We start from the raw sequence: 23,932 nt of genomic DNA, 5'->3' as shown, positions 1-23,932 counted from the left end.
GGAGAGATTAAAAGGAGGACGAAGCAGTGGGGGGGAGAGAGGGTGATGAGCGCTCGGGGTGATGAACGATTGGTCTGCCAAGGGGAAGGGCTGCATTTGTGACTGACAGCAGCCTGGTGATGTTATCACCACTATAAAGTGGAACGCCGCAGTGACGGAAGCAATCAGCTAATCCATGTCCACAATTTAAAGCTATTGGCATCGACATTTGAGGCCAGTTCCGCTTTCCTTGGGCTTGGGTTTGCAACTCGGACTCTTTCTCCTAGACACTACCAGGCATGGAAACCACTCCAGGCAGCGAATGTCAAACTCATTGCAAAGCTTAACCGTTGCTAGCATCCTAAATATATTCATTTCGTAATTTTCTATTGAGCTTTTCCTCATTTGGGTAATTAAATACTCCATTAAATGCCAATTGTCAGAGGAGCCCCGATGACAGTCGTGATAACTGATAACAGACATTTATTTCTCCTCTGGTTACAAGCCGCTGCTCTGAAAGAATTGGAGCTGGCTGCAGGAATGTCATGTCGAACTAAAACCCGGATAAGAGCAATACTTAGCTACTGATTGATCAAATGACTTTGCCTTAAAAAGTCGACATAAAGTGAGAGAAGGAAGAAGAACTTCCCTGGAGGAGGGACTATTTGAGTACCGGGGTCCTTGAGCTCTGAGAGGTATTAGTGGGGCTCAGCTATTGAAGACAAGAAGTTCCCCCCCGTGGTCCAAACAATAAAAATTCAAGGACTCTCTCTCTCTCTCTCTCTCTCATTTTTGTTCCTGCTAATGCTCATCGCGCTTGCTCTTTGCCTCTTAGGGAGGTCATGGCGGAAAACTTTCAATGATGCCCCAGGAAGTGGAGAATAATCATCCACGTGTGCATCCACGTCTTTGTGCGTGATATTTCCTCCTCTACGAGCAAGGATGGGCAACTTAATCAATGACACAAGACCAAACTTGAATGGCAAACACAAGAGGTGTTTTTTTGACAATTATTTCCAAAGGACCAAGATGTCAACCAGCCACTATATAGAATCCAACAGTTAGTTATGTGGCAAGACAGGAAATATTCATCATTTTGAGTATGACATTAAATGTGGCGGAAAAAAAAATAATTGAAATGCGTCTTCTGCGTGTTGTGTGCGCAAAAAACTATTCCGTGGAAAGCTGCAAAACAGCATCTATAATCACCATGACAACCTTGGGGACTTGCACTGGGAGAAGTGCGAGCCTTTAAAGAAACTGAGGAGAGGGCAGATGCGCGCATATCACACATAGATGGAAAAAAAAACACATACCTCCACCCCCCCCCCCCCCCCTCGTCTGCCTCGTATGCAGTCCTTCCCAAGGACAAGAGGATGAAGAATGGGTTCCATCTTCCCGTGATGGCGAGTGAACCGGTATGGGTGGAACAATCCAAAGTAAGAGCAGAAGTGGTAAGAAAAAAAAAAAAACGAGCGCAAATTGAAAATAGCCTGAATAGAGTGTCTCCAAAATAATTCCATTTTCTCCCCCCCCGTTCCTAATTTTCGACCACAGTAGATGAATTATTCATTGTGGACCGATGACATGCGGGCGAGAGGACAGAGAGTCATTGCTCCATTCGGATTCACATAATAAATTCATGGATCAATGTTGAAATGGAGGAAAGAATGATAATGGAAGGAGCCGCTGCGAGGGCCTCGGGTCAGGTTGGGAGCGCTCAACAATGTCGCGCGGGAAGCAGTCGGGGAAAATGAAGATGAGGCGTGGGGAGGAAGGTGTGTTGATACAGTCAACCTATTTACCGCGGAGGAGATTTAGCATTCATTGATCTACTTCATGAGACATTCACATTCACAACTGTAATTTTGTCGACTAGCTTAATGCTAACATCATGTGAAAGTGCGTGAAATGTAATTTGGTGCCGATGTTATCGTAAACGTAAAGCTTCAAACAACTGATAGTTGAACACAAAATGGAGCAGTAACACGAACAAACACACGAGGCAGTATTTGTTCGGGGCCTTCTCTGCCTCTTCTTCTTCATTGTAATTGTGTTGTAATCTCTTCCAGTTGAGCTCAGTGCTACCTGGAATGTTGGGGAAAAAAATGCGCTACTACATTGATGGCGCATAAATTCTGACTTGCCTGTATAGTGCTAAAAAATATATAATAATAATAACTCACTGCAAAAAAAATGATTGCTTAAAAATCTGCATAATGGAGCCGGTTTACTAGATAGTGAAGTTGCTTTGGTTGAAATTCTGTCCCACGATGAAGGCAAAGCAGAATGTCAGGAGCGCGGAGGTGAGCAGACTGGTTGTCAAGGAAATGAAAGTTGAATGCGCATGAGCTGCAGAAGATTTGATCTGGAATCAATAACGGCGGAGAATCAACTTGGAAATGGCTACAGATCGGTCGAAACCAAACCACGGCCATTTTAACAAACTCTTCCATCCCGAGTCCTGACTCTCTCTCAAAAATACAATCTAATGACCACTTCCTGTCTCACTCACTCTTACTCTGACTTTGTCCAGGTTCGAATCTGACCAGATGATGTCTTCTGACATTTTACCTTGGAGGCAAACACTTACAGGGAGATTTCTTTCCTGGTCGACAACAAGTCAGTGTCCAATTTAAAACTAGTGGGGTCAAAACACAGTGGAGCACAGGATTCGAAAGACACTGGTATGGTTGGGGAGCGGGGGTGGGGGGGGGGGGGCAATTTAGCTTGTGACTTAACAATTGGCTCCTTTATGACACTTGACGCATAGAAAGGACAAAGCGACACATATGTGCTCGCTTTCCACATGGCTCCAGTTCTACAAAGAGGGTGACGCATACATGTTCTTGTATCAATGTGTGTGTGTGTGTGTGTGTGTGCGCGTACAGTCCCCGGGCTTGTGCAAGCCTGTTTGTGTAGCAGCCAGGCAGAAGTAATGTCTGAATCTGCGCTCCCTCAGAGCAAAGTGTGTGTGTGTGTGTGTGTGTGTGTATACGCATCTGTCTGTGCGGAACAGGGGCCATTGCTAAAGGACATTACAGAAAATCTGGCCCTCTACATTGACCCAAAAATCGTAGCGTTATGAAAGCGGTTTGTGGAAAGAAGGCTGAAGAAGTCAATGTCAAAAAAGAAAATATTGCATCATCAATTAATTTTAATAGTAATTAATTTCTTTCTCCTAAACCGCATGTATCAAACTCAAGGCCTTTATTTTGTGGTGACCCAATTCTCTACTTGATGTTTCTTGTTCAATGAATTTGCTGTTTGTTTACTTTTTTGCACATACTGAAGCCATATTTTTCCAATAAATGAGAGCAGACATTTGTATGGTAGCAGTGAACTCAACTCACTTCGCAGCAAGAAACAACGTAGCAGATGGCGCATCTACACATGTAGAGGGACAATATAACTGTAGCCACAGGCATAGATTCTTTATCCTCTGTGAGCAATGACTTCTGTTACTGTAGCTTATTTAAACCACCGCTGGATTTATATTTAGTTGTCACTAGTTTTCATTCATTTTGATTTTAAATTCCAATGTGAAATAGAATAATACATTTTGATATGATCACTTAGAGTATAATGATGCTTTCCAGGAAAAGCATAACGACGACGTGGCTCACAAGGAAAATAATGACACAAGAAAAAAAAAAATCCTTAAACTCCAATTGGCCCGGCGCAAACACTCCATCACCGCATTCAGCTAAGGCCTATTCTCGGTGTTGCAGGAAAATACTTTTTTTTTTTTTTTTTAGGGTCTTACATCTGAACAAAGCAGAGGGATCAGAGGAGAAATCAATAGCAAAACAGCATCCATTAACAGAGTCCTTATGGAGCCCGAAGCGGTTCATCTACTGAGAATCACACTTCAAAGTGCGAACAAGGAGAAGATTGAGGCATGTGAGACCGATTGACCCGATGTGAGTCAAGCGCACGTTCTGACAGACTGACGTACACACACACACATCACCGATGCCCATAATGTGTGCCAAGCACACAAACGCACGAGTTGGTGCTTCAGTAGCGCTCTTGGCCAGAAGTCATGTGGTTAGAGTTAATGAATAATGTTCCCCCTCTGCACTAACGTTTGACATTAGATAGATTAGCCACACACTCTTGTGCACACGAGCAATTAAACAGGAAAGTGTGTGTGTGTGTGTGGGGGGGGGGGGGGGTTACGCAATCACATGTCCAAGTCATTAAGTGGTGATGCGCTTCAAACATAAGGTGCTGTTTTAATCTGCATTAAAATTCAGGGGTGGAGGATGGGGGGGGGGGGGGGTCAAGAGTGCATATGCATGTTGGAAAGAGTAAAGTGTAATAGAGCAGCTATAACACCAAAGACACAAAAATGACCCACATCAGCTTTTAATGAAGTCTTAAAACATAAGAGCTCAATTTAAAGCAGGCAATTATGAGCTTGCACGCGCGGGCACAGACTTTTACTCTTACAGCTGGTAAAGAGAGATCCGACCTTCACTTTTGTTCAACTCTTTCAATGCAAATTATAAATAGAACACCCATTGTAGCACTGCCAAAATAGTTTCGCACTTATATTGATGTCCAAGATTTTGCAATTGGGGAGAAAACGTGCGTGTTACGAGTGGGGATAAGTAGGAAGCTAGTAGTGTGTGACGCATAGCTAGCAGGGGGAAAAAACATTACAAATAAGAGACAGTCTATTAGTGTGATAAATTGTTTCACCACTTATGACCTTGAGATGTATTTTGGTGATCAGTGTAAATTCTCAGCAGAGGTAGGTTAGATGGGATGTTGGGATGATTTAACAGGCCGGTATATGTGCGAGGGGGAGAGCTGCGCAACGGTGGGAGTGGTCAGAGCCAACTTCAACCTCATCCAGCCCCAACACTGATGCTGCGCTGCCCAGTGAGGCGTTAAAAAAAAAAATCAAACAATGATTCGGGGGTTCGATGACTACAGTTCCCATATTTAATCGATGAAATGCGTCGTGTTAATGTGCCATGTTTAGACTTGGTCTGAGCAGGTTGACTGCCCTTCTGTCACCCCGTCACGGGGATCTCCAAGACACTCCTGCTGCGTTGGCCCGACCAGCTTTGTCGAGTCCGCCAAATTGGCAAAACGCCGAGCTCGATATGGACAAAATGAGCAATGTTCTACTTCAGTGCAATTTTGAACAATTTCAAAATGATGGAGTGTTTGTGTTGAATGCCACAAGCCACAGTTCATGTCAGACCACAGCAGCAAAACTCGAGGCTTAGAGTTCATTAACACGTGATTTTTTTTTTTTTGAAAAATGTGAAAGTGATTTGGAGAAGAGTCCAAATGGCAATGCGACAGTTACGTCTCATTACGTTCACTTTTAATCATCCGAAGCACACGGAGAGACACGGCAGTCTCGGCGTCACATCAAAGACGACTCCAATTCCCCGTTCCGCTATAGCAACAGAATGAGGCATGTGTCACAGGCACACTCGGGGTCCCAAAACAGCATGCATCTAATTAACAATTCTGTTTCATGTGTTAAAAGAGTGTTAACGGAATTTCTGAATGGATTTCCGATACATGATGTCTGAAATGGCATTGCGTAACTGCAATGAAAAGCTTTGGCGAGTGGACATTGCTTGCAACCTAAGTGCATCATTTCAAGGTCAGTTTGAAGGTCAATCCGCAGTCCGGTACAATGTGGCCGTGGTGGCCAAGTTCTAGCCACAAGAAACTTCCCTCTTGGGCCTAAGCAGCCATGAGTGAGGGGAAAGAAAGGCGGGCAAGACTGCCTGAGAGCCCCAAGGCAAGACAAGGTCACATGAGAGAAAATTCCGAGCAGTAAAGTCAATTAAAGTAAGCAAAATGAAAAGGGCACCGGGAGCAAAACACAGCGGTCTGCTGTGACGATGGGAATGAAATTAAGAAAAAGCATCAACAGATGCGGAGGTTGCATCACAGAAGTGACTATTTCCCCCCCGCCACTTCAAAATGAGGGCAAACATTCTTCTTTATCGACGCGCCCTTTACTCCACATAACGTGACATCAGACGCCGGAACACCAAAAAAACAAGATGCCGCGTGTTTGCACACAATCGAGGCGTAACGGAATACATGCTGCCTGCTTGAAATGTTGTGCCAAACTGGAGACTGGAAAGGTCATTAAATCCCATTTAGTTTGTGACCTCTGATGCAAGCGCCAAGGTCATGGGCAGTGTATTCTCCAGTGCTTCATTCTGTATGCATGTGTGTGTGTGTGGGGGGGGGGTTACTATCATCGGTGTGTGTGTGTCTTTGCCCTTGTCCATACAAGGAGCATCATCGCCGTCCAGCAACCAACTAGGACAATCACAAGCGCCTTGGCGCATCCCTCAAGATCAAATGCGCCCCTTTGATTACGTCCACTTACATCCGTTGTCATCTTGCCAATCAAACGGACTTAGTACAGAGCACTTATCAAGTATGTGTGTGGATAGATTAAAAAAAAAAAAAGACTGAGCTGCATGCGGCAAAAACTGACAAAGGCCACGACTGAGGAGAACAATAGTCTTGGGTGAGTTATTTTTTTCTACCGTTTGTCCCAAGGAAAATAAAAGCGTCCACATAAGCCGAGGAAAGCCAGCGCAGAAGATGGAAAAACCGCATAAAGCCGTCTCTTCCATGGGAATTGGAAAACCTCCTACAGCCAACACGAGGCTTAAAAAGTGTCAGACTCATGCGGGAGGCGTCGTATTGCAGTCGATCGAGCGGCGGGGGGGCCTGATCAAAACACTCACTCGCGGCCAAGTAATGGTCACTTCGACGAGGAAAAACGGAGCAAAGTGGCTCACCCGGGTGCAAAATCGGGGAAAGGGAAGATTACGGAAAGTGAACTCCGGTGTTGTTGACTGAGGGAAAAATGAAAAAATGTGCAAGCAAGGAACAGCAAAGAATGAATACATGGATGCCATGTGAGGGTTGTAAAAAAAAAAATAATAAAAAAAAAATTAAAAAAATAAAAAGTTGACCGTAGATATGATTGCAAAGTCAGATTTTTTTTGGGGGGGGCGGAGATTCAGGTTTAGCAGAGGCCGGCGTTAAGTCACATATGTGCAAAAGAAGGAAGTACGCCTCACCTTCAAATTTCTAGCAAGTCAACTTTTCAAGTCATGTAATTCAGGTCAGCGGGAAGTGGAATCTTTCATACTTAACCGCAGCATGTATCCAACTCCTAAAATCGACTTTAGTGTCACGTTATGCGTTTCCGGTCTCCCGCCTGCGCCTCCCGCTATCGGATTTCGGATTGCGCAGGTGTACCTAATAAAGTGTCCAGTGAGTGGACGTGATATTGTACCACGTCAGCTTCCTCCCTGACTGATTTATCGAATCTCTGTTCTCCCTTCTGTCTCCCCCGCCCCCCATGCCCGACTATCAGTCTTCCATGAGATAGTACGAGAACACATCGAGTCTCATCCTTGTCTTTTCGCACTTATATTTCATTCGGGCTTCAGCAGCAGATAGGACGATGAGGCTGTGCACGTTTGTCACCCGATTCCTTTTCAAGGTAGAAAGCGTACACGAGGGGAGACGAGACGCGGAAATAACATCAAGACGAGATAGCAAAAGCCCATCACATGTCTCCCTTCTTGCAAAATTCCGTCAATGCTGGTGAGCTCGGGAATGGTTCGCAACTCCTTGTTTTTTTTGCTCATGTTTTGACTTCACAGATGGGGGATGGAAAACCGGTCACGACGATAAAGTGAGAACAACCAAACAAGTTAACGAGGAACAGGAAATAATGATCTGATTGCATGATTCCAGGCAATTTCATATTTCCAGATCCTGTATGCGCGGGATGTAGTGCGCAATGAAACATCAAGTGGCTGCTGCTTACGAGGCAAAACCAAGGTCGCACTTTGCTCAGGTTCAACATGTGTAAATGGCCATGAAATTAACACCCACCCTCTAGTTTAACGGTTAAAGAGGCAGAAGCGTCTGTAATTGGAAGCATAGATGGGCAGAAAGTAAATCGATAAGTAAAGACTTCACGAGGAAAGAACCGACGCGCAAACCCGCTTTGCCAAAACACCCCCCAAATCATTTTAAGAAGGAATATGGTCATCTATAATATTGTGCTTTATAAAACATTTTGTGGTCACATAATCAACTATTTTGGAGTGCAGGAGTCATTAAAAACTCAATTTTGCTGAATATTTTGGGATGTAATTCCACTTTCTGACACAAAATGGTGGCACAGTAATGGTACACAAGACTAAATTTGAAAGAAGAGAAAACAGAAAGCGTCAGCCTAATTCTTCTGACTGTTGAGTGTTTCAACCCTCTTCAATCCTGTGTTTTATGCCTACAGAATGCCGTCAGTTCCGATGGAAGTAAATCCTTTTATACACACTCCCGAACTGCTTTTTACACACACACACACACACGCACGTCAGGTTAGCACTAGAGCCAACAGCTACATGCGTCCGGCAGTACACAAGCAAGCCTGGCCGCACGCCTTCAGCTACGGTCACGTTAAGTCAAGTTATGCAGTCTGGTAACTCCACACATGTCATTAGCAACGTCAAGATAGTCAAGTTGGGGCTTACGTTCAACAGGGCATGAATGAGTGGAGGTTCTTTTGCACACAAAGGGGTAGACGGGTCATTGAGAAATAAAAGTGTTTCACTGCACAGATATCATTGAATTGAAATTGAGAGAATTTTTTTTTTCAACATCCCCTCAGGAATCTGGCCACTTCTGCTAAAATCAAGTACATCCTTAGTTAAGCAGATCATTCAATTCTATCTCCGAAATGAAATCATTAAAATGTATAGTATAATCAGCACTTGGTTCATTCAAAAAAAGAACAAAATGACTCAGACCATTACTTCACGAAGGTGTGCAACATTTCATTTGAAACATTCACTTCTACAACATTTGTCGGAAATCAAAATGTCCCGGTGAGCTATTTTTAGAACCCCCCCCCCCCCCCCCGCTCTGCTACTCCCATGATCTTTTGGGGGCAACCTGATGCCCGCGGGCGCCATGTTAGTGACCCTTGACCTCCAGCATATTAAAATAACACCTCTTTGTCAATTTTTCCGGATGTGGCCCTTATTCCAAAAAGTTTTCGAGAGCCGCCTTAAAGATGCACGCACACATTTACGATCCTTGTCAAATGGGGTTTTTGTTACCATATTCAGCGACGTAAGACGGTCGAAATATTAGTCGTGCTACTCAGTATGATCGTTTGCAGTTCCGCAGCCACAGTCAAAATAAACATGCACATTTATGCGTGCGCGTGTGTGTGCGTGTGTGTGTGTGTGTGTGTGTGTGTGTGTTCATACCCAGGACTGAACGGTGGTCCCTGATGCCTCCTCATCTGCCCAGCTGTACGCGTAACCAAATGTATTTTCTGTCGTCGACCAAAATGCCACCGCACGTGTCGCGTTCCTCAGGTTCCCCCTCCTCACTGTCGCCCCCTCTCACTCTGGAAGCCCGACATCGGGACCCGCCGCTCTCGCACCTCCTCCGTCTGTCCGTCTCTCGCCCCCCCGCAGCTCCTTCAATCCCTCTCTCTGGCCGGATCGTGTGTGTGTGTGTGTGTACACACACCTCCCCGTTCACTCTTGGTTGGAATATTTTGTCCGCCGAATGAATCCAGGGGGCAAAAATGTCAGCATTCACAAGGATGCGGAGGCAGCGGGGTGGGGGTAGATGCGAAATTCGTGCCGTCCTTGAAGGGCGCGCATGTCCACGGATCAAGGTGCCCTCCAGCTCCTCCTGCAGATCAGGTGTGATCGTCACAGAGGAGATACGGGATGTGGAGGTTGCCTCTGCCCGCTTCGGTATGAGAGTCCCTCTCATTTAGTATGCTTTTCATCGCTCCCCCCCCCCCCTCTCTCTCTCTCTCTCTCACTCTTTATCTCAAATCCCCCTCCCCTCCATGCCTTCATACGTTCAGTCGCTGCCTATCTTCTACTGCCGCTTTGGATTTTCTTGACTCCAAAATCACAGAGTTGTCTTGTGAATGGTTCAGGGAGGCTCGCCGAACATTCAGTCTGGAGGAAAAATAAAACAAACTGATTAGAAGGGCTAAGGAAGGGAAAACAGGAAGGAAAGACGTTTTCACGGAAAACATTATTTTATGTACACAGTCGAGGTAACGTGGCTCGTCTGTGCACTTTTTCCATCTTGAAAAGATCGGTAACTTTGTGGGCCCTGGAAAGGGCGTCGTTCAAGTACCATCACAAAAGAATACATCACTCTCCAAATACCAACATGATCAACAACATAGTTTAGCTTATAGTCTGCTAGCTTAAGGCAAATGCTGACGTAAAGAATTATTCGCTTTTCCGAGGCCTTTAAGCAGCTGATGTTTGAACACAAACTGCGCGGCAACACATGTAGCGCGGCAAAACACCACATGTGTATTCGTATAGTGTATTCTTTATCCTCTGCAAAGAATGACTAATTATATGAATAATTCTGGGGAAAAGGACATTTCATATTTGCAACTGTAACATTTTGCACACCACACTGAACCGGATCACAACATGCAGGAATGCAAAGAGAGATGTCGGAATTCAAGAAGTGCATAAAGAATGCCGCACCTCTTGAGAGCGGGTGGGTGGGCTTAGTGCATTGCTCAAGGGCAAGAGAGGAAGCAGACAAGCATCTCTTCTGCAACTTGATGCCAATTTGTCCACAGCACGACTCAAAGCGTTAACCTCCTTTTTCCAAAGCCAAAGTTCTTACAGACGAGCTACTGCTGCCCTACATGCATAAAAATGCAATTTCACTTGGCCTCATTTTCGCTAAAATACATTCCGATCTCTGTGACATACCACCCCGAGTTTCAAACATTTAACTTTTGAAAGTACAGGGTGTTCAGAACGTCACGGTGCACTCGATGACTTTAGGAACAGCTTCAATTTAGAATACTGAAGGTCTATGTGCGTTAATAAAAACAGAAATTCCGTATATTGTCACAGATCCGCTGATATGAATATACCGTGGTATTCGTCACATGATAAGGCGCGCCGAAAAATTCATTTTTTCTCAAAAGCGACATTGCACCTTATAATCTGATGCGTCTTATATATGAATCAATATTCGGATTTCTTGGACGTAGCACTTTTAATGTTCTGTGAAAGGGCTTTGTTACAGCTGCAGCGGTTGTGTAAGAGCTGTACATTATACACACATATATATATATATATATTATATAAAGCTATACTGTATTGTATTATATTCCCTTTAGCATAGCTCCATCTAGTGCATGCATAATGAAACCTCAACCACTACTGTAGCTTCTATTCTCGATGCCTTACGCGGTGTGCCCTATATATGAAAACCATTTTAAAATAGGCCATTCAGAGAACGTGCACCTTATACTCCAAGGCACCTTATAGTGCAGAACATGCGGTATTAGGATGCGCTGTGGGCATTAATGCAGTCACCTCCTCTCCATAGCCATACGCGGTTATGTTTCCCAATATGGGGTTTGAGATCATTTAAAAAAAAAAAAAAAAAAGAGAAAGAAATCCATTGGTTTGTTTAGTTTATCCTCTCCCCCTTTTTTTGCCAGAAGCACTTAGAGTGAAGGAATAAGAAAGAAACAGAAAATAGACTTTTATATTACTCGCTTTTGTTGCCTTGTCGGGAGAAATCAGCTCACGGGATACTGACGACTAGAAGGAGAGGCACATGCGCACACGGGTGCACACGTCCACATCACCAGTCTGCCTGACTGTCTTGCAGTCTGTGAAAGGTTGATGGCAGGAAAGGAGAAGTCTGGCCAGTGACACTGCGCGGGGGGTCGTGGGAAGCATATGTCAACATGTTAGGAAGGGTGGTAAAGAAGCCAAGTCCAAAGTCAACTCCAAAATCTCTAAATCAGTCTAACACTGTCACCTCTAGCTCATATAACGCGCGTCACTTTTATTTCTCTGCGGAATCTATTTTGAACATGTGTGACTTCCCATATCGTTTCTGTTGATATCCACTTCTTGTCAAGTGAGCCACACACACACACACACGTGCAGAACAGACTCTGTCGTAGTACCAAGTCTGGCCTGTGAGAGGCGGCATCGTGCCACAAGGCATCCACACTGCTGGAAATAAAAAGAAGAAGCAATAAAAGAAACTAGGCTCACTTAATAATAATACATTTAACCTTCTCCTTGTCATTTTTATTTCGGTGAATGACTTCCGAGATACATTACACGTAAATATAATCACGCCTGTTAGCTCCCCCACGTACCTTGACAAACAAATAAATTCATTGAATTTATATTGGTTCAATGGGGAAAGATGAATTAAGACAAAAGGGCACGGTACAAATTCAACTTGTATTTCGAGCATATTTATTAAGTGTAGCATGTTGAGTTTGTTAATATTAAATCTCCGGAAAAGATACCGTATAAATCGAATGTACTTACTTTTGTCATGGTCATGAAATAGTTGTCAAGACTTTTATACGATAGGCGTCCACGTTACGGCCAAGTAGCGTTGGGATGACATTCATTGCGTTGACATTTAGGGCAGAATAAGGATGACATTTGATTTGCGACTGTGTGCGCGCTCGCGTAAATATACGAAATGTCTCAGGCAGAACATAACCGGATCTGCGTAACTTGTGGAAAATATGCATCATAAAGGCACCAGAATGTTGAAAAAAAATGCTAGCGGAAAGAACACACTGCGGAATTAATTGCTTTCTCGACAGAGCCAAATACAAGAAAGCATCTGCAATAAATTGAGATTGTCATTACATTCCGGGCTTTTACTGATGCCACAAGAATGATTCATAGCCGTGTACTTACTTTCCCTCGTCACCTTATACTTAAGCGCCGGCAGATATGCAAATGAATTCCACCGCGAAAGCAAAAGCTCAGGAACCAAACGGGGAAACTTGATATGAGGGCGCATGCATCACTTGCTCCCAGCGGCGGCGTCATGCAAATCATCACGGCCTTGTTCGTTACTGTTGTACTTGGCAACTTCGCCGCATTTCACGACTCGGCACGCAGACAGTCAAGAGCCGAGTGGACTTAACGTGCTGGCCGCTGGCGCGCTCGCAAAAATACCGCGCAGCTCCGATGACCCCTGACCATTTCCCATCCGGTAAGGCTCGAGTCATGATGTCACAGTCTGCGTAAAGGTGACGGATGTGTGTTTTCTGCGCATTCGGTGGACACGTCTGACAACAGGGAATAGCTTATTCACACAAAATGGTGAAAAATGGAGCCCTATCCCGAATAGGGCTCATTTTATATACTCGTCTATTGTTCGATTCAGTAAAATTCAGCAGGCCGAGCAACACTCTTCTCTGAGGTGTCAAATCTAGCAAGACCGTTATTTTCACTTCACAGGGACTTTTGTTCCACTGTAGTGTGTAAAATGTGTGGGCATCTAGTTTATATCTAATTTCTGTTGTAAAGCAACGTTAAGGCGTCGGTGAGCATTTTTCCTCCTTGAAATCAGACTGCGTAGAAAGAGAAGTTCAGAACAACCACAGAGAGAGAATCTCACATATTAAAATGCAAAGAAAGGAAACGCCTCTCTTTAAGTGCTAACCAGTCAACCACCGGTGCCGCCCACTGTAGCCAAGACCCTGGCAGTGCAATTTATGTTTTTTTTGCAAGTCGCTCTGAGATTACTACGAGCTGTCAAGGAGCACATTTTGTTTTCCGTGTAGCCTACACCGAATGTGTTTGACAGAAAACAACTTTTTGTCCTCATCTGTTTGTTCTTTCTGGCTTCATCTCCCCCCCCGACTCCTGTGCAGAACACATTCATTCGCCGTCATGGTAGAGAAGACAGAAATAACACATAGCTGTGAGGCTAACTATGAAGGCAGTTAAGCACTCTTATCTGTGCATGTGCATGTACCCGTGTGTGTGTGTGTGTGTACGCACGCAAGGAAGTGATCGCCTTATCACTGGAAACAGACCTGGACGTGAGCAGGAAGGGAATGGAGTGGAGGGGTGGGAAGCAACAGTGAAATTGAAGGATAAGGAAAAGAAATAGGCAAGCGCAGATGGGAAGACGAACGGCGGGCACGCGGAGGATATCAAAAAAGGGATAATGCGCTGTGAACGAGGAAGGTGCCAGATAAAAGACACAAAGGAGCCGAGTGGGAGGGGACACGGGGAGCAAGCGGGACGTGATTTGAGTGGAAAGTGGAAGCGAAGACGGCAGCGGGAGCCGAGGAATTATGGAAGACTGTTTGGGGAATGTGGTTCTTTCATTTTTGCGGGGGGATAAATTGATCGTCAGTGATAAGCGTAGTGGAATAGCGGTTAGCATGTCTGCATCACCGTTTGGGAGGTTCAATTGTCAGCTCCACTATGTTTTTTTTGTTTTTTTTGTATACTTACTGAAATATCGTACTTATTGAATGCCAGGAGAACGGTAAAACACACTCACCAAAGCTGCTGCCGGCCACAGCTCACACCCAGAGACTCACACACCACCCCAGCCTCTTAAAGGCACACCTAAACATTAAAACACAGACAGTATTTTGCATATATCTGTTTGTTTCTATCAAGTGTTTTTTTTTTTTTTTGGTGCGTGTCAAAATGTTTACAATGCATTTAAAAGAGGTTTCAAACTCACGGCCCAGGGGCCATAAGTGGGCCCGCCACGAAGAGAACAGCCGATTTCCAGAACGGCCAATTTCAAGAAAAACAGAAGGAATTTTTTGTTGTTGAGCACTGGGGCACCCCAACATGACAGAAAAAAAAAATATGGTGCACAAGAAATTGGATGTCATGACTCAACGAGTCAGGCCGAGCGGTCGGCAAAGTCGCAGCGAGATGAGAGAGAGGAACACAGTCGGCAATCTTCAGTTAGTTGAGTTTGAGAATTACTGTTTCAATGTATTCCTTAACACCAAGCGTTTGCTCAAAAAATATAATATGTCTGAAAGTAGCCCCGCAAAAGGTGAATTTGTGTAAATTAGGAGATGTGACAGCAAAAGGCGTATCAATAACAGGCGTGACTGAAGAGCAATAAAAGGTACACTGCAGGAGGACTTGGGCTTGTGAAACGGGTAGACTGGCAAATAGGTGACAGCCGAAAGGCAGTGCGCGGGTAGGAGGAATGAGAGAGGCCGTGTCGAACATGCGAGAGAGCAAGCGCTGATGTGAGAGAAGCTGCCGTTTGTCCTCAGGCTGCTCTCTTGGAGGAAGGGCAAGGATGCGGAGGCGCTTTTGCAACATTTACTGCCACAAGCAACGAGCGAGTGTTCTTTCTCGACGGCGAGCAGCCACCAACTCACCTTACATAAGGGAAAAAAAAAAAAAAAGAACAAACGACAAGAGTTTGTGAGAAAAATCGCATGTGCGATTGTTGCGTAACCCGATGCAAAAGAAACGGATTATATCCACAATATGAATCAAGCGTGCGCACAAAATGCCAATTTGGGCCCACAAAAATACTAATTTTAGTATCAACCCGCCAAATTTTACATTTTGATCCTGCTCTATTTTTCACGATCACGGGAAAGGAACTTGCAGGCCTAGCCGGTACACAAAATGACTTTTAGTGCGGCGTCTTTCATAAAACCCGCACCACAAACGACTGTTATGAGACAGTTTTAGCACCGGACTGACATCGCTGCGTATCCTGTGTGTATGTTTAATCTTTCAAAACATAAAAATGCCCGTGGCAAGACAAGGACATACGATCAGCGTGAACGAAATGAAACAACTCAGCCGAGTATTGCACTGATATTTTTCCATTGGAACGAAATTTGAGTTGCACGCGGTGATTCCCAACCTTGATCAAGCCAAGGCATATCAAAAATGTCACCAGCAAACCAAAACGCTGAAACGATCACATTTGATGTATTTGCCAACATGAAAGATTCAAAGTCAACTAAAGGGTCCGTTTGATTTATCAACCCTTTCGGGGGACAGCATATCAGGTTACCGGTTTCATGCACTTCAGGCCCCAAAAACAGGAGCTGGATGACCAGAAGATCAAACCATCGGGTCACCATCCCAAATAAGAAATCGCTTTGCCTCCAAAAAGTGCGACGCATACCTCCAACGTCTGTCTGGTGCGCAGCTTAGGAGAGGATGAGGGGGGTCGGGGGGGATAAATGAGGTAGCTCAAGAGAATGTCACCTCAGCAGCTCTAGCTTAAAAGCTCATTTACATCTGTTTCGCAATCACACGCGGCTAATCGGGACCTTTGACGGCACCGCATACCAAAAAAGCGCCGCCTGTCTATACTCTTTGAGCTGGAGACCAGCGGGCTCCCAGGACATGACGTTTGATAAATGACCGTTTGCCCCGACTCTGAAAGCCTTTAGGAGCAGACATGAATAGAATGAGCTTTGCGTTTGGATACCCAGATGGAGGCTTTATTATGACTATTTGAAATGAATCACCGCTGCCAACAGCCTGTGTGAGTTTTCTCCGGGTACTCCGCATTCCAAAAACATGCACAGCAGGCTGATTATTGAACACTCGAAATTGTCCCGAGGTGCGAGCGTGAGCGCGGATGGTCGTTCGTCTCCGTGTGCCCTGCGATTGGCCGGTTCAGAAAACGGATGGATGAATGGATGAAATGAATCACATTTTTTTTTGAAGGCTCAAACATGCACAAAAAACGCAAATTTTGCACATACACATCAGGCCTGGCTGGGTGTTTAATGCCTCTGTGGAACTTGAGAGCGCCAGCCAACTGTTCATACACAAATAAGTCGCTTTTCCGCACGCGTCATCTTTACTGTGAGTTTTAGAGTGCAGAAGATGATAGCATCATGTCTACTTTTCCATTTTAACGTTGAGCGTCATAATGTTAAGTCCTGCGGCGAGATGAGATCACGCACTTGTGCTCACTCCCCCTCCCTCTTGCCTTCCCCACCCAAAACACATACACACACACGCAATGAAATAAATTACTAGCATCTTAAATTAGGAAAATAACTTTACTCCATAATAAAAGCTTTAAAATCAAACGGAGCTCGTCCGAGGCCCCCCAACCACCCCACAGAGACTAGTGCAGCGGCGTGCACTCTGATGTGTGTGAATCTGTCAGCAAGATAATTTATCTGGCACCTTCCTCTCATCTCCGTTTGCTTCTTTGTCTCCCAGATCAGGCACTGATGCCAGAAATGATGTTACGCTAATTGGATTGTCGATGTGTCAACGTTACCTGCTGGCATCAAATCTACCGTGTTGGGAAAACATGCATCACAATCAATCAAGTGTACGGCCTGCTAAAAGTGCATTCTAACAACGCGGCAACACATACGCTAACATTAGCATGGAATGTACCATTATGAAGGAGCAAGACCACATATAGACTCAAACGCCCCCCCACACCCCCAAATTGTTCTATTCAGTTTGCCAATATAGATAAAGGGCGTGGGTTCGGATTTGCATAGCACGCCTCCCGTTCCTGGCACCGATTTATATTTATGGGTATTCATATTATTCATTTTTATCCTGTGAAAACAATTGAGTGATTGTTTTACAGTTGCCCCTCTCGCCTTTTTTTTAAGACATTCTCCTATTTCATGAAATCAACCTCATTGGATGGAGTGCAAGAAAATCCTTCTCTAATTGTCCACAGCCATGCACGCATATATCCTGGAATTGTATGTGCATGTTTATCATCCTTTTTGCTTTTTTTCCCGTCTCACAAATGCAACCGTATAGTCTGAAATGAGTCATCCAAATGCTGACTGGGGATGCAATGTAATGAATGCAAACCAGCTGCCACCTTATCTTCTCATGCTAAATAATAAGGCGAGGGCATCATGTAGTACTTCAAAAGGCACAAACGGGATGTACAGCATTCGCTGTGTCCCGTGGCGACCTAAAAAAATATACGTACATTTTTTTATAAAACGCCAGCTTCTGGTGTTCATAAATTCTACATCCAAGCTTTTTCTGCTATACGACGTAAATGTTGCATTTTCGGTCAGTTAGTCCACAATGGTAGCAAAATTATGACAACACGTTTTAATAGTGCGTCCATTTTTTTTCTTCTTTTCGACAAGAGAGATCACTATGAAAGTTTATGGGGTTTTTTTAACCTGAGGAAAAGGATTTGAAACAGTACTTTTACAAAAAATACCGGCTCAAAAAATACTGGCTCAATTGTGTGGTTTTTTTTCCCCAGTTAGTTTTGTCACTTCCCAAATTACAACAGTGGTGTCTATACACATTTCGGTTGTGCGCATTTAGCCCCCTTGTCTGGTGAGTTTCAGAAATAGGTTCTGACCTCCGGCGGCCCAGAGGTCACAACACTGGCTTATATCGGAGGGGCTCCACCTGTTCGATCCTGTTGTTTTCTCTTTGCACGACGTGCAACAAAGCCCACCGGAGGCTCAGCCCACCTCGCTGCTGTTATTGTGCAATTTCTTTTTTTCCCCCACCCCATCACAGAATAGAGTTCATTTAGACCGCAATGTCTGTGTTTGTGCGTGGCGGGGGGCAAACAGAATTGTAGCTCCAGGAGATAGAAGTAAAAGGATAGTGTGGGAGGGAGTGTTTTGCTCTCCGAGTAGAGAAATATCAGCTTCAGTATTTTTGTTTTGAAACAATCAAAGCCAAAAGTCTGCTGCCCTGATGGGAAAAACAAAACAATAATCCCACTCAGGCCAATTTTCAGTTTTTATTTTATGAATTTATCCACAGGCTACAATGAAAAAAACATTTTGGCTTTTCTATGACCATAACTTTTTGTGCGTTTACTGTACATGAGCTAAAATGTCTATGGCTCACCTAAATATGCAAAACCAGCATTTGAGTATTGTTCCGATTTTATGGAGAAGAACCAATGGACGTTTTTGCTAAACTATCCCCGCTTATTTTATTTGATTGATTTTTTTTTTGCACGTAGTTCAAATCCTTCCAACGAATACATAAAGCCAGGAAATTCCCAACTGTTAGTCTTTTTTTTTCAGATTTTGTACTGCAGAAAAAAAGCAAAATAAGCAATATTTTCTTAAACGCTGAAATAATACAGTATGAAAAGATGATAAATATGACAACTTTGAAATGTATTGTCAGGGCCAGTGCCAGTCCTGACAGCTTTTCCAACATGGTTCAATTAAGCCACCACCCAAAAAGGCTGAATGCATACCAACGTGGCATGGCCCACTGGTGGACAATTACGGCACTCAATACAAAACTTTTTACTCTTGTAAATCTGCATTAGAAAGTGCTGCTCATGTTTTTTTCAATTCATTTCTTCCTCCCACACAATCCAGGATTTGAACGCCTCTACTGTTGCCCTCAATGAACTGTTCTTGCTTCGCACAAAAAAAAAAACGCGAAAAATTGCACTTTACCCTTCCGAGTTTTATCAGCACATTTTGTCTCGAAAATATCTAATCAACTCACTTACTGCTGTCACACTCATCGCCCTTGTTCTGCCTTCCTCTCTCGGCGTGCCATCTGCGGGAAGACATAAGAGACGATCACCCCTGGGCACAATATTCTCAACTCCCGAGAGTGTTTCAAACACGCACACATTACATTTCAAATATCCTCCAGCTCACATAGTCCAGTCTGAAAGTGGGGAGGCATGAATCCTAAATGGAGGAGGATTGACAGGTGAGTGGGTGAAAGTGAAGGGGGGGAAAAAAAAATGGGCACCATGGCAAAATCATACGGCATGAAATTTTTGCATTTTGCAGCCAAGATGGGAGAGGAGACCGGAGGTGAGAGAACTTGAAAATTGCATCTTGTGCATGCTCAGGGTACACAAGGCACACTTGCGCGGATGCACTCTATGGCTTAGACACAAACGCGCTGAACTCTTGACTCCCAGAGTTTATCATGGAGGACAAGTGACAAGACACAAAGAAAATTGTAAATATAATGGGGGGACGGGGGGCTTAGGGTTCTGTTTATGTAAGACTTTATGTACTTGGAAGGCCAATTTCTCTCAAATATGTTTCACAAGTCTGTCTGCCGGTTATCCTTTCCATAAATACATTAAAGTCTTCCCTCCATCATGGCTTGCACGTTCGCCATCCCGCTATTCCATGGATTTTTATTTTTTTTTAATCTCTCCTGTATATTGTGTGTGTACTCTAATTCCACTTTTGACTGCTAGTTGGAAGCACACTTTATTTATTAAAATTAAATTTAAAATGTTTAATAGAAATACACAAACTAAATACACAGCAGTCCAATAACACGAAAACAAATAGCAACACTCGAATAAATGCACATACTTACAATTCAGGAGCTGTGAAGAATGCAAGGCTAGGCTAGCTGGGGAAACGAGGCACAGGTGCACCTGCTGGAGGGAAACGACCTTCACACCAGCTGGAGCTGGAACACAATCAAGACAGAACATGATAATAATGGCCGCTTTTACTGTATAGGAAGGTCTGGTGGATGTCTATGCAAGAGCCACAAGTACCGTCATGTTGTGCCGCGTGTGTGGTGAACCGGACAAATGTGAGTGTGTCCCACCAGGGTGCAAAAGATGATACACTCCAAAAAGGTGTTATCCTCCTTAGTGCCCGTGTAGACAATGCGTCAGCACAAAGGGCGACTTTGGAGAGTGCGCACTTGGAAAGAAAGACGTGTGCAGTGATGCATGGTTCATTCTTTGCCCCGCGCAGGACATCTGATAATAAGCCAATCACTGGTGCTGATGGAGATGGAAGAATGATAAGGGCACCGTCGCCCCCGCAGGGAAGGAGGCTGATGTAAGGGGGGTTGGAAATAAATGGTGTGCGCTGATGCAGACTGTGTTTCTTTTGCAAGGGGGCTGAGCACCTGAGACCAAGATGGAGGCAGCCCGGCAGCCCTTTGGATGAATGATTGTCTCAGGTCTGCCAAAGCGACTGCATGGTAAAAAATAAAAATAAAACACACACACACACACTTTGTTCTCCAACAAATCACATCTTGCTGTTTACAATCGCTGTGGAACAGCAATTACGGTGTGATATATTAAGAAATTAATAAGTGCTTGGTCAAATCTCCTGACATTTGAACATTGATAGACGAGGCTCATTGCACATTAATTGCTGCACCCGGGCTATAATCGGGAAATAAATGGGAATGTTATTTGAGTTTGGCACGGAGACAAGAGCTCGTTGCATGACCGAAGTGGATTTTCACATATGGGATGGAAGCAGAAAAAATTGACTCGTCAACCGGTCGACGGTTATTATTGTTCACGAAAAGGTAACGAATAACTAAACCTAAACTTAAAATAACGTTTGCATGAATAAAATCAAATGAAAATGAAACATACTGGACATTACATTCATAACAGGAACTTTCAGAGGAATAAATCAAGGCAACTGCAGTGAATTGTTTTCCAGTCACGAAAATATACTCAACTAGACAGGAAATAATTGTATTGAGACAAATGCGTTTATATATTTTTGTGTAGGCTTGAAAATGTCTATCTGGCCCGGTGATTTATACCCACAACAAGTCACAACACTCAAATGTTTTGGGGCATGCATCATTTCCATAATGTGCACTCGGAAAATCGGCAATAACAAATCGTCAGCAGGAGCTGGCGAGCACACAGAAAGCCAAAAGACAATCACACATATGTGAACCTGCATGACAAATTGCGAGTGTGTTTGTCTGAGTGCCTGCAGTGCCGAGATGAACTAACATTTGCCACTGTGTGTGTGTGTGTGTGTGTGTGTGTGTGTGTGTGTGTGTGTGTGTGTGTGTGTGCATATGAGCGGGTGCATGTGTTCCGTCTCGGACAATTTGAGCCCGCGGGAGACCAGAAGCTTCACTTCAATAATTGTGTACTGGCTGCAATTCTCCCTCCATGCCGTCTTTCTTTCTCGAGACCTCATTTCACAAGCCATAAATACAGCAATGACGTGTCATGCTAAAAAAAAAACAAAAAAAAAAAACATCATAACCACTCATATATTCGCTGTTACTAAAAGTCAGCGGCTGCGATCGTGTACTTAAATCATTCGGTACCAAGGTGGGACACGCTTGGCGAGATACCACCATCTTTGTTTGATAAAGGGTAAGTCAAGTCAAAAATCGTCTAACAAGTCATTCATGCGAGTGACTGCAGAGTCTATTTGGAAAGGGGTCTGCTGTCATGTGACAGAGAGTCGGCAAGCAAAGCACAAGTGGCAAAGAATGTGTGCGTCTCGTTCTTTCCAGCTTTGATGGCTCCTGCTAGTACATATCCACTTACCCGCGCCGGAGTGTGCAACTGCCGTGCCCCCCCCCCTCCCCCCACCACCAAACAAGAAGACACAGAGGTGGTCTTATAAGGTGGGAATTGTGTAGCCAAGGACTCAAAGTCTCTCCTGTCAGTCCGCACAGCTCTGATTATGTAAGCAATGAATGGCAGAGGATGGAGAGATGGAGAAGACAAATTAAAGACGGCAGCGGAGTGACAAACAGCCGGTGGGCGTTAAGAAAGGGACAGAGAGAAAGAAAGGCGAGTGGAAAAGTCTGACTCATTCCCACAGTTCTGGCTGCAGAACTGCGCTGAGAGACATTTAATGCAATTGAGAGCTTGAGGACAGTTACATGCCTGCAAGGATTCGTCTTCAAACTCCTGCTTACGATCGAATACACGCACTCATTTGATCATTATTTGTCTTGTAAAGACCAAACTGGCTTAAAAAATGTGCTTGCATCATCCAGTGCGTGCGCCTTGGCCACCTGGGGGCAGTGAAATACAGCTGACATATCCCTTGGTTGAAACGCCTTAGTGAGCCACAGTAATATCACTCATTCTTCGCAGAGGATAAAGAATACAAGCCCGATGGTATTGTCATGCTATCTGTCTACAGGCGTTTCTCTACTTTTGTGTTCAAATATCCAGTGCTTAAAGGTTTCGTGACATTGATGCTTGTTGTTTCTTCTTTACGGCGCTTCCGCTATAATTAATGAACAATTACTTTTCTTTTTATACCATCAACAGTTGCTGTTTCTTAACTCCACACTTGTGTACAGCGGCGAATTGTATGGTATTTTCTTGGCAAGACATTTTCAGCGGCGAGCTCCAGCTCGGCGTGTTCCCCATCTGTAAGTGCTCCCACAAAAGGCCAAGCTGTGAAAGCCACAGTAAAATAGCTGTAATTATCTTCAATCAGCCGACAAGCATGGGGGTGGCTGCAAGGCAGCGAGAGCACAAACACAGCACAGGCGGCGGATAAGCAGGATGGAGGGGGGCAGGGGGGTGGATAGCGGTGGAAATGAAAGAAAAGGACTGCCAGTCTCAAAATCAAGCGACGTGTCATCATAAATGAGATTTTCAAATGAAGCCGATGCAGATGTGAGGCGGAGTCACTCCTCCTTTGCCTCGTGCTTCATTAACGCATCTTGTCTGCCTCCGATGCTCCTCCGTAAAACTGACATCATGAATGATTAGTTTGAAAGCCGTGGCATTTGTTTCTTGCGTGCTCAACTCACCCCCCAAACCCCCACCACCACCACCACCCGCAACCCCCTTCCGTGCGCCTCACTCAGTATAAATGAAAGCATTATCTAAAATTGATCAGCGGGTACACTAATTCATGATGACTTCCAGGCACAGAATGAGCAATTGATTTTTAGATAACATGCATGGGTGGACATGCCGCGGTTGGGTGGTTGGCAAGGGTCCGGCCAAGCCAAGCATATCAAACCCCTGTTTCAATGCGCCCGGACCACCTGCGTTTCTGTGTTATTCGGATCTGCTCCAAATTCCATTTCAAATGGCCGTCTTGTCTGACTGTCTTGTGCGTGGTTTCACGTTTACTGTACCCGTTTTCTTTAGATGCAGCATTACAGACGGTGAAAGAAGCTGCGGTGCATTAAGCACAGCTGGACAGTCTCCCATGAATAGATGTGATGACATGGGCAAATGACATCATGACGATGATCTGGCCATGGTGAGAGAGCATCAATGAATTGATTCGCGGTTCGCTCGTCATGATGAATTTTTCTTTTGGGCATTTTTTTCCCCCCTTTGGAACTGACACCAAGCTATGAAAAATGTAGCAAGCTACAGTTTTTGTGCTTTTTCTGAAGTGTCC

At 44.5% G+C, this 23,932-nt stretch overlaps 1 protein-coding gene across 1 annotated transcript in view; it reads right to left on the bottom strand.

Annotated features, from left to right (window-relative positions):
• The window catches only part of LOC127615869 (leucine-rich repeat and immunoglobulin-like domain-containing nogo receptor-interacting protein 3), a 28,240-nt gene extending 18,421 nt beyond the window's left edge, over positions 1-9,819 (bottom strand). The window contains exon 1 of the mRNA XM_052087217.1: positions 9,273-9,819. The gene's annotated coding sequence lies outside the window, so the exon portion shown is untranslated. The remainder of the gene's footprint in view (positions 1-9,272) is intronic.
• Positions 9,820-23,932: the final 14,113 nt, after the last annotated feature.

Source organism: Hippocampus zosterae, chromosome 15 (genome assembly GCF_025434085.1).
Source record: "Hippocampus zosterae strain Florida chromosome 15, ASM2543408v3, whole genome shotgun sequence".
Taxonomy (NCBI): Eukaryota; Metazoa; Chordata; class Actinopteri; order Syngnathiformes; family Syngnathidae; genus Hippocampus; species Hippocampus zosterae.
The sequence above is the reverse complement of the archived record's forward strand: the minus strand, read 5'-3'. Positions and strand labels throughout refer to the sequence as shown.